Source organism: Palaemon carinicauda, chromosome 39 (assembly GCF_036898095.1).
Source record: "Palaemon carinicauda isolate YSFRI2023 chromosome 39, ASM3689809v2, whole genome shotgun sequence".
NCBI classification, from domain to species: domain Eukaryota; kingdom Metazoa; phylum Arthropoda; class Malacostraca; order Decapoda; family Palaemonidae; genus Palaemon; species Palaemon carinicauda.
Window position 1 is genome coordinate 55031686 of NC_090763.1, and position 8697 is coordinate 55040382.

Consider the following 8697-nt stretch of genomic DNA (forward strand, 5'->3'; position numbering starts at 1 on the left):
CCGTGTCTCAGACGCCCTCCGTTTTACTTCCACGTTTTTCTTTCTCTATATCTTTCACCTTTAGGCATTAGAAGAGTTGGAAGACCCAGGCCTACATTGCTGAGAGCTATGAAGAGTGAAGAAGGAAATGATGACTGGAGAAGTATTGATTTAAAGCTCAAGATAGAGACAACTGGCAAAATCTAACCAAGGCCCTTTGCGTCAATAGGCGTAGGAGAAGATGATGATGATGACTGAAAACTACAGTATTAAAGATTAATGCACTTATGTAACTATTTAGATGCTTTATAATTTATTTGGTCCCAAATCAAATTAGTGTTAACAATTCTACATAAAACCAATACCAAAGTTGTGGAGTGACAAGTCCTACATAATAAAAATTTGATCAGGCTTTTCTGTCAAGAAGGAATTCATCAAGCATGCTTTAAAGAGCACAGTTAGACAAAGTAGCTTCCATTTACTCCACTGAAGAACTAGTAGAATTATGATCTAAAATTGAATATGTTACTTTTTTAGATCTATGATCTAAAATCAAATGTTATTTTTGTAGACCATCTATTTTGGTCAGGGTCCATTTTCAATTTTAATTTTAGAAAAAAAAAAAAACATTCAGCACTCAGGAAAAGCAAGTTTTACACCACTGTACATAAGTATCAATAACAATAGTAATAAAAACTATTCGCAGCATATTAGATCATGTCCAAAAACAAAGACCTAAAGCAATATTTTCTCAATGGTAAAACAAATTCAGTATTGTTCTGGAGAGTAGAGGTTCCTGCAGTTCATCAAGAAGACGGGAGAGGCACTTCGCGTAAAATCTCTTACATGCAACAAATGTAAGGACTGATATTACACATGTAGGGTGGTCACAGCTACCTGAAAGATATGAGATAATTACCAAACACTGTAAATGATTGAAAATGTAAATTAAATAGAAGGGAAGAATATGATAAAACACCTGTGAGATTCCATTATTAGGATTGATGAGCAAGGAGAAGTAGAATATTTCTGCTACCTTGGAGACACACTAGACAGTTGAGAGTGAGTTGAGAGAACAATAAGTAAGTGCTGCAGCATTGATAAAACACAGATACAGGGAACACTATGATAAATGGAAAAGGAAATGTTCCAATTGTCGAGAGGGTAAAGACTTAGGAGTACAGTAGCCTACATTAGACTGAAGTATTTGATCAGCACTTTAAGGGAAGAATAACAAATCTTAGAAATTAATTGTATTTTTCCTTGCTATACAAACCTGAGTGCTTTAAGTTAGGAATATGTCTTTAACAACACTGGAACGAACACTGAATCATCAACAAGTGCAGTTGGTTAACGACGAGTAGCGCGAGGGAATGCCCAATCCATCTGCTTGTCACAAAATAAAAACTTGTCCTTAGGTCAAGACTGAGAGGGATAGTTGTGGTAAGAAATTTAATCTAAAGGACTCAGGATTTTATAGCCAGGAATAATACAAGTTACTTTTAGAATCTTTAATTCTTTATTCCTAAACATATAACAAACATTTCACACTTTAAAATAGGATTGGTTGGAAGAAGTCCTCTAGAACCAAACAAGAAGGTTCTTTTCTTCCATGGTCCCATACTGGAGTGAGGAGGGTGACTGACAACCTACAGACAACCAATAATAGGAATATACGTATAACCTGTTAGGTTATTGCCCAGTTCTGGCTTATAAAGAAACTAGTACTAGGACTTGAAAAATTATGGCAATAGCAGTGTACACCAGACACATCAAGAGAAAAGTTTGACAAGACACCGACCCAGCCTCCTCCTTGCCAGGAGGATGGAAGAATAACTTCTTGGCAGACATACCCTACAGGAAAAGTGCTCTGTCTTATACCTCACGAACATCATATGTTCAATCAGTATGCAACAGTTGTGGTTGCTGCAACCCCACGAAAAAAAGGAGAGAGAGAGAGAGAGAGAGAGAGAGAGAGAGAGAGAGAGAGAGAGAGAGAGAGAGAGAGAGAACCAGTCATTTCACCTCTTTGAAGCCTATGCCAAATGTGTTACCTTAAACAGGGTGCATCCCAAGTACCATGAAGGAATTAGAAGTGCAGCACAACTATAAAGCAGCCACCTCAGGACCTAGGGAAAAGGGTCTAACGGTGAGTGGTCAACATCTGTAAGATAAGGAGAGGCAAATGTGGTTCAACGCATTTAGACCTCCTTTCAGCTCCAAGTACACAGACAGGTAAATGGGAAGGCAACTGTCAGGACTAAGTTTGTGAATTCTTCCTTGAGAGGGCAGAGGGTATGCACTGACCAAATGATTTGCTAAGCAAGCAGCCTCACCATGCCAGATGGAACAGTGTCTGGACGCTTTCTTCTTGTTCTTGCTGGGCTGAATGGAAAGGCTGCAACACTCACGCATGTGAGGTATCAAGTGCCCCTCAAGTAGAAATGACTTACACAGGAAACACTACTCTCCTCCCTAAGAGCTCTGAGACCAAATTCCCAACAAATAGAGGCCCATCTGCTGTCTACCAACCACCTACAAATGACTCACAGGAGTCATAGAAGACTGTAAGAAAAGGCAAAGGAACCTTAATATGTCTTGGATAGTCTATAAGGCGGCATTTGACAGCGTGCCACACACCTGAATACATAAATGCCAGGAATTATATAACATCAATGAGGAAATAAGATAATTCCAGTCAGCTCAGATGGTTAAGTGGAAGACCACTCTGGCTTAGACACACTGAGGGCCAGATAGTGATTCCAGACATAAAAGTACAAAGAGCAATATTCCAGGGTGACAGCCTCTCACCACGTTTCATCTGCTTGACCACAGATACCTTTAGTAAAACCTTGAATGACCTTAACACCGACTATGACCTCAGGAAAAGCAGAAGTAGAAAAGACAACAAAAGAATGAACCGCCTTCTCTTCATGGATGACCTCAAAGTATATGGAAACAGAAGAAAAATTGGAAGAACTAGTTAGGACAGTCCACAAATTCTCAAGTGACATCTGCATGGATTTTGGATTAGATAAATGTAATAAGATTTCCATCAAGAAAGGGAAGAAAGTAACATCAGAAGGAATATAAGTAGAGGAAGGTATGTTTGTAGAAGATCTGTTAGAGGTGTCTGCATATAAGTACTTGAGAATAGAAGAAAATAATTGTATAGAAAACAAGAAAATGAGAGAAAAGATAAAGAAAGAGTACATCAGCCACCTACAGAAGATTTGCAAGTTAGAATTAACACCAAAGAATAAGATCACTGCTATAAATCAGCTAGTGGTACCAGTGGTGGCCTATGGTTTTGGTATTGTAGGCTGGCCACAGGGGGAGATAGAAAAGATGGATAATAAGACCAGGAATATGGTTACCCTGCATAAAGTCCCATATAGAAACCAGTGTATGGATAGAATATACCTCCCACACAAAGAAGGCGGACTAGGCTTAACTGAAATCAATGAAGCCTACAGAGCAGCAATAGTATGTATAAGGCAAAACTTTAAAAGTTCTGAGAAAGAAAACATAAAAAAGGTTGCCCAACATCATAATGAAGCCCTGAGCCAACAAACATCAATAACAAGGCAGTCTAAGAACTTTGCAGGAGAATTGCTAGAAAAAACAAAGGGCACTGAACAGACTCCAGCAACAATGATAGCCAGGAAGACCAGGCAGAAATTCAGTTTTCTAGAGAGGAAAAACTTGAAATGGAAAGGTGGAAACACCATGGAAGAGCAGGAAGATTCCAAGAACTGTAAAAAGGTTACATACACAAAGAAGAGTTACTCAGATGGATAAGGAATGGAAATTTAGGTTTAGATGGAGAAAGGAGGCACAAGACCAAGGCCTCCTAACAAACGGCTTAAAAAAAATGGCGGGCATATTAGGAACAAACCAATGTAGATTTTGTCATGCAGCAGTTGAATGTGTTGGTCATCTGGTTTCAGCTTGCCAGACCCTACTTTCAGATGATCCCTACACAGCTTGCCACAATAAGATCTGTAAATATATACATTAGAAAATATGTAAAGAAAACAAAATTGTAGTAAAAGATAAGGTATGGGAGCATGAACAAGATCCAGTTACTTCCAACAGATGCATTACCGGTGCTACTAGACCTGATATTGTGATCTGGAAAAAAGAAGAAAAAACCGCAAAGATTATAGATGGACAGTACCCAGTGATTTTGGCCTCAATAGAGCTGAGAGGCAGAAAATAAAATATCAAGAACTAAAGAATGATCTGAAAAATACTTGGGAACTGAAAGAAATACGAATAATACCAGTGGTGGTGGGGGCAACAAGACTTACGAAGAAAATCCTGAGACAATACCTTCAGGTGATACCAAGTTGCCCAAGCATACATGAGGTGCAGATTGCTGTCATCAAGGGAACGGTTACCATCTTAAAAAGAGCCCTTGGATACAAGGCTAGTGGAGTATAGAGGTGCAACCGTAGACCCTAAGTTTGGGTCTATTGCATCACTGATATAAAGTAAAACCAATAAGGTGTTAAGACAAAGAAAAATATGATCGAGAAGCCCACAAACTGGTGTTTAAGATCAACTGGTATTGAGTCATCATTGTAAAGTGTGAGATGACGAAGGTGACAGAACCTCCATCCCTCAAAACATTGACATAATGAAGAACCTGAAACTCTCCCACTCCTGCAGATAAAGATAGAGATATTCTCAAGAGAAAGACCCAATGATGCCCTCCTCAGATTACCAGGAGACGTATGCACTAAGTTCTAAGTTCAAAGGTAGGCAAGACTACTCAAAGTTTCCTTATAGCATGGCCTATTCCTCAGAGGAAGAGGGATCCAAACTCTAAAGAGCTGCTTCTGCAAGCGTAGGCAAGCAAGTCTTATTTTCTGAAAAGCTCTAGCTGGTGAGACACACACTCTGAATTCCATCATGAAGAGCATCACTCTTGAGACCTACCTGAAAGATAGCAGAACAGGATACCCCTCGACTTGGGGCAACCCAAGATTGTCAACCAAAAGGGACCAAGAAGGTGGATCAAAGCATTTCACTCTACCTAGACTGTGCAGATACTCCATCCCTGGAGGGACCGATACCTGCTGCCGGTATGTCAGAAGTATCTACCATATTGAACTCGCATTCCAGTTGGCAAGAGTCCTGGGGATGCAGTCACCAGACAAGCTCTGTCACTCCCTCCCGTAGGAGGAGGAGGTTTCAAGGGCTCTGTATACCCTGACCTTAGCTGCCCTATGGTGTTGGTGATTGGTGTGTGTGGGATTGCTCCCTTTTAACCAGTGCCATAGGGGTAGCTTTTACATCTTTCATACAGTCTGATGGACCCTGGAAGACTCAGTCAATGGTGAGCTCCGTTATGAACTCATGAAGAGCAGAGACACTCCTATTCATGGCAAGAACGGGGAAGGTGTACAAAACATCTCACTTTCACCTGGCTTATAGAGTCAGTGTTGGGTCCCAGGGAGACTGTTCACTGGCATCCAATCCAAGGAGATAACATATTAGACACACAACTGCTCGACCAACTCCGAAAGTAGCTATCAAAGAATGAGAGCATATACTTTCTCTGGACGATGGAGAGCGGCTTACAAAGGGCTAGGACATTCCCCTTATGTCATGACACGAATGATGACGGTAGGAGCAATGCTCACTCCTACTTGGCCTACGGATCCCCTGACCAAACCCCCAGGTAACGATCGGCAGGCAATCTCTCTCTCTCTCTCTCTCTCTCTCTCTCTCTCTCTCTCTCTCTCTCTCTCTCTCTCTCTCTCTCTCTCTCTCTCTCTCTCTCCTAAAGAATAGCACATTCTAGAATTCTCAAGGAACTTGAAGAGAAATAACCCCTGCATATCTACTACTGCCACTTCTTACTTCTAAGATGTAGTTTCTGATGAAGAGAATAGGATGGCGAAGGAAGAGATGGGGAAGGAGGAGTTGGTGCAAGAGGAAAAGGAGAATACAAATACTCTTCTCCCCTTACCAACTGCTTTCCTTCCTACACAGACTAGTTCAGCAGTTACTATTGATGAGGAAAAGGTGTGCTACCTCTCTGAATTTGCTGATATGAATACAAGGGGAATTCTGTCAAATACCACTCCAAGGTACTGTATTTGTTCATTGCTTAGGAATGAGATCAGACTTTCATCCCTTACAATCATCAAGAACGAGTAGTAGTCTTCGTCATGTCTTAGAAATACATTTAAAAGGTCATTCTTAGTAACCAAAGCTTACCATTTAGGTGGACACTCATGTGAACACAAGGGGAACAACACACACACTACTGGAATGACTGAAGGTCGGTACGCACTACTAATCCTTCAAGTTATCAATAACATGAAGTCTTCTCTTGAGGCTGAGTATGGAACAAAAATACCAATTGAACACAGCCTTACAAGTATCAGTTCAGTCAAGAAGAGTACAGACTCATGAAGAGCCAACAGTTGAGGGCTGGATTAGGTCCTACAAGACTATTTCATTCCACCTCTTACACATGTCCAGAGGTGGAACATAGAAGGTAAGGAGCATAGAATGGATTTGAATGAAAGAAGGGGAATGTGCAAAGCAAGGCATCCCAATACAGACAGCAGGGGACATACTTCTAGGTTCCTCCCCACCCTAACACCCCTCCTGGACAGACTGGAAGAAGTAAGAACGGGTTGAGCAGGTTTAACCTTTCATGGGGGAAGAAGATATTAGTGGTAGGTTGGGATTTGCAAATGGCACAGCTGCCCTTAAAGGCTTGGCTGAGTCCTTGAAGGATATCACGCTCCATAAACAATACCAATTACAGCCTACTGTACAGCGCTTAAGATCTGTCCAGGATTGGACCTTTCACCTGCAGTTGATGAAATAGCAATGGCTGTCACACCAGGGTCATGATCACTAATCAATAGCAAATGTATCAGGTGATGCATGATCTTTGTGTCAACATAAGAAGGCAGCGAGAGCAATACTAATATCCAACTGCTGTATGGTGCTGGAAACCAGTTCAGTTAGGATCATTCACCTGCAACTGATGAGACAGGATTGAGTGAGTAGGAACACTCACCCACTCCTGGTGCAATAGCGGTAACTAATAACATTGGCTCACACTCGCTTGAATGACCCCTAAGATAACAGTCAGAGTGTACCATTACTCCTTCCTAAAGGAGGAGAGCAATAGCTATAAGACCAAAAAAACTTTTAGTGAAAGGTCTGCCCACACAAGTCTCATCTTTGTCGTCCTCTCTTCAAGGAAGAAATATCTGACGAAGTGAATGAGGGAGGGAGAAGAGATTGATAAAGTAAGGAGAGAGATGGTGAACTCTCCTTCGTTATGGAAACCATTCTTCCTAGCTGTCACAGAGGATTCATGGTCTGGGCGACCAATAACACGGGGTTTCAAAGATTTGTATTCTCATAACAAAATTCACTGTACCGCATGCTTATTTTTCAATGTGTTTCCACTTGCAAGTGAGAGCGTTCACAAAAATACAAAAACAACACCATTTATGACAAATTAATTTAAGAAAAGGTTCAATTGTTGAGAGAGCAGCATAGCGGTATGTCTGTACACATTGCAGACGTATCATTGCGCCCAAAGACAAAAGTGGTTATTCAGTGAGACAATGGGTGGGGCTTCCTCCTCACAACACTTGTTAACCAAGTATGTTTGTTAAAGATTCAATGGAAGGTCCAACACTGCTGAAGACATATCCCTATACTATAGGATGATTTCTTTTAAATGCAAAGAACGAATAGTTTTTATATGTGTAGGAACCATTTAAGACTTTGAAAATGTGTGAATTTAGAATGTTAAGGTTCGATAAAAAATGAAATCAAAAGTTTATTCTTTAGTTTCCTTTACTGCACTGGTGTCCTTAGGATTGTACAATTCTTCTTTTCCAACAAGGGTTACAGTTTGGGCTGTAACAACTACTGTACTACTACTCAAACATTAAGATAGTCGATACATTTGAGAATGAATGAAGAACAAGGTCAGAATAGTAGATATGGAAGTAGTTGTCCAAAGACCCATAGGAAAGTACAGAAAAGGAAATTATGGAAAACGAGATGGATAAAGAATTGCCCTAATGAGAGTTCAGGAAGACTAATTAGGAGTGCATCATAATCCTGTATAAGTACCCTTTTGAGAACCATTTCTGAATTACACACCAGAAATTGTTGTAAGATATGAGTCAATTTAATAAACGTATAACTTTGTATAAAATAAAAAAAATAAAAATAATATATCTATAGTGTACCTATCAACAGAACTAAACAGAACAGACGACACTTTTACCGTTGCTCATAGTGGATTCTTTAAAAAAAAAAGTTTGACATACAAAAATATCAACATCCAAGTGCCAACTTCAAATTAAATAATCACTATAGTTTGCTGAATACTAGCCTATAAAGTAATTATCTCTAAAATATATTGCAAGAAGTAGCCCATCCTCACAGTACCAGTAAGACCACGGAGGAAGAAGTTTAAGGATATTTCTTTCAATTTCGAACCACCAACCTAAATAACAATATCTACCTACCAATGGACTCATAAAACCTAGACTGGGATGCTGCCAACTCACATAGGATATGCAACAAAGACTTACCAGCATAACATTTCTTCAATGTTAATATAAAGTGAGCAGAACACAAGTATCATGGGTTGACAGTCACAGTTACAAGCTATTGCCTACAAAACTATTTTCTCTACGTAGTGGTAGAAAAAAGCAAATT

General features: G+C 40.0%; 1 long non-coding RNA gene across 1 annotated transcript in view; it reads right to left on the reverse strand.

Annotated features, from left to right (window-relative positions):
• Positions 1-203: 203 nt before the first annotated feature.
• Positions 204-8697, reverse strand: part of LOC137630879 (uncharacterized) — a 16881-nt gene continuing 8387 nt past the window's right edge. Inside the window, exon 3 of the long non-coding RNA XR_011041789.1 lies at positions 204-876. This is a non-coding gene — a long non-coding RNA (uncharacterized lncRNA). The remainder of the gene's footprint in view (positions 877-8697) is intronic.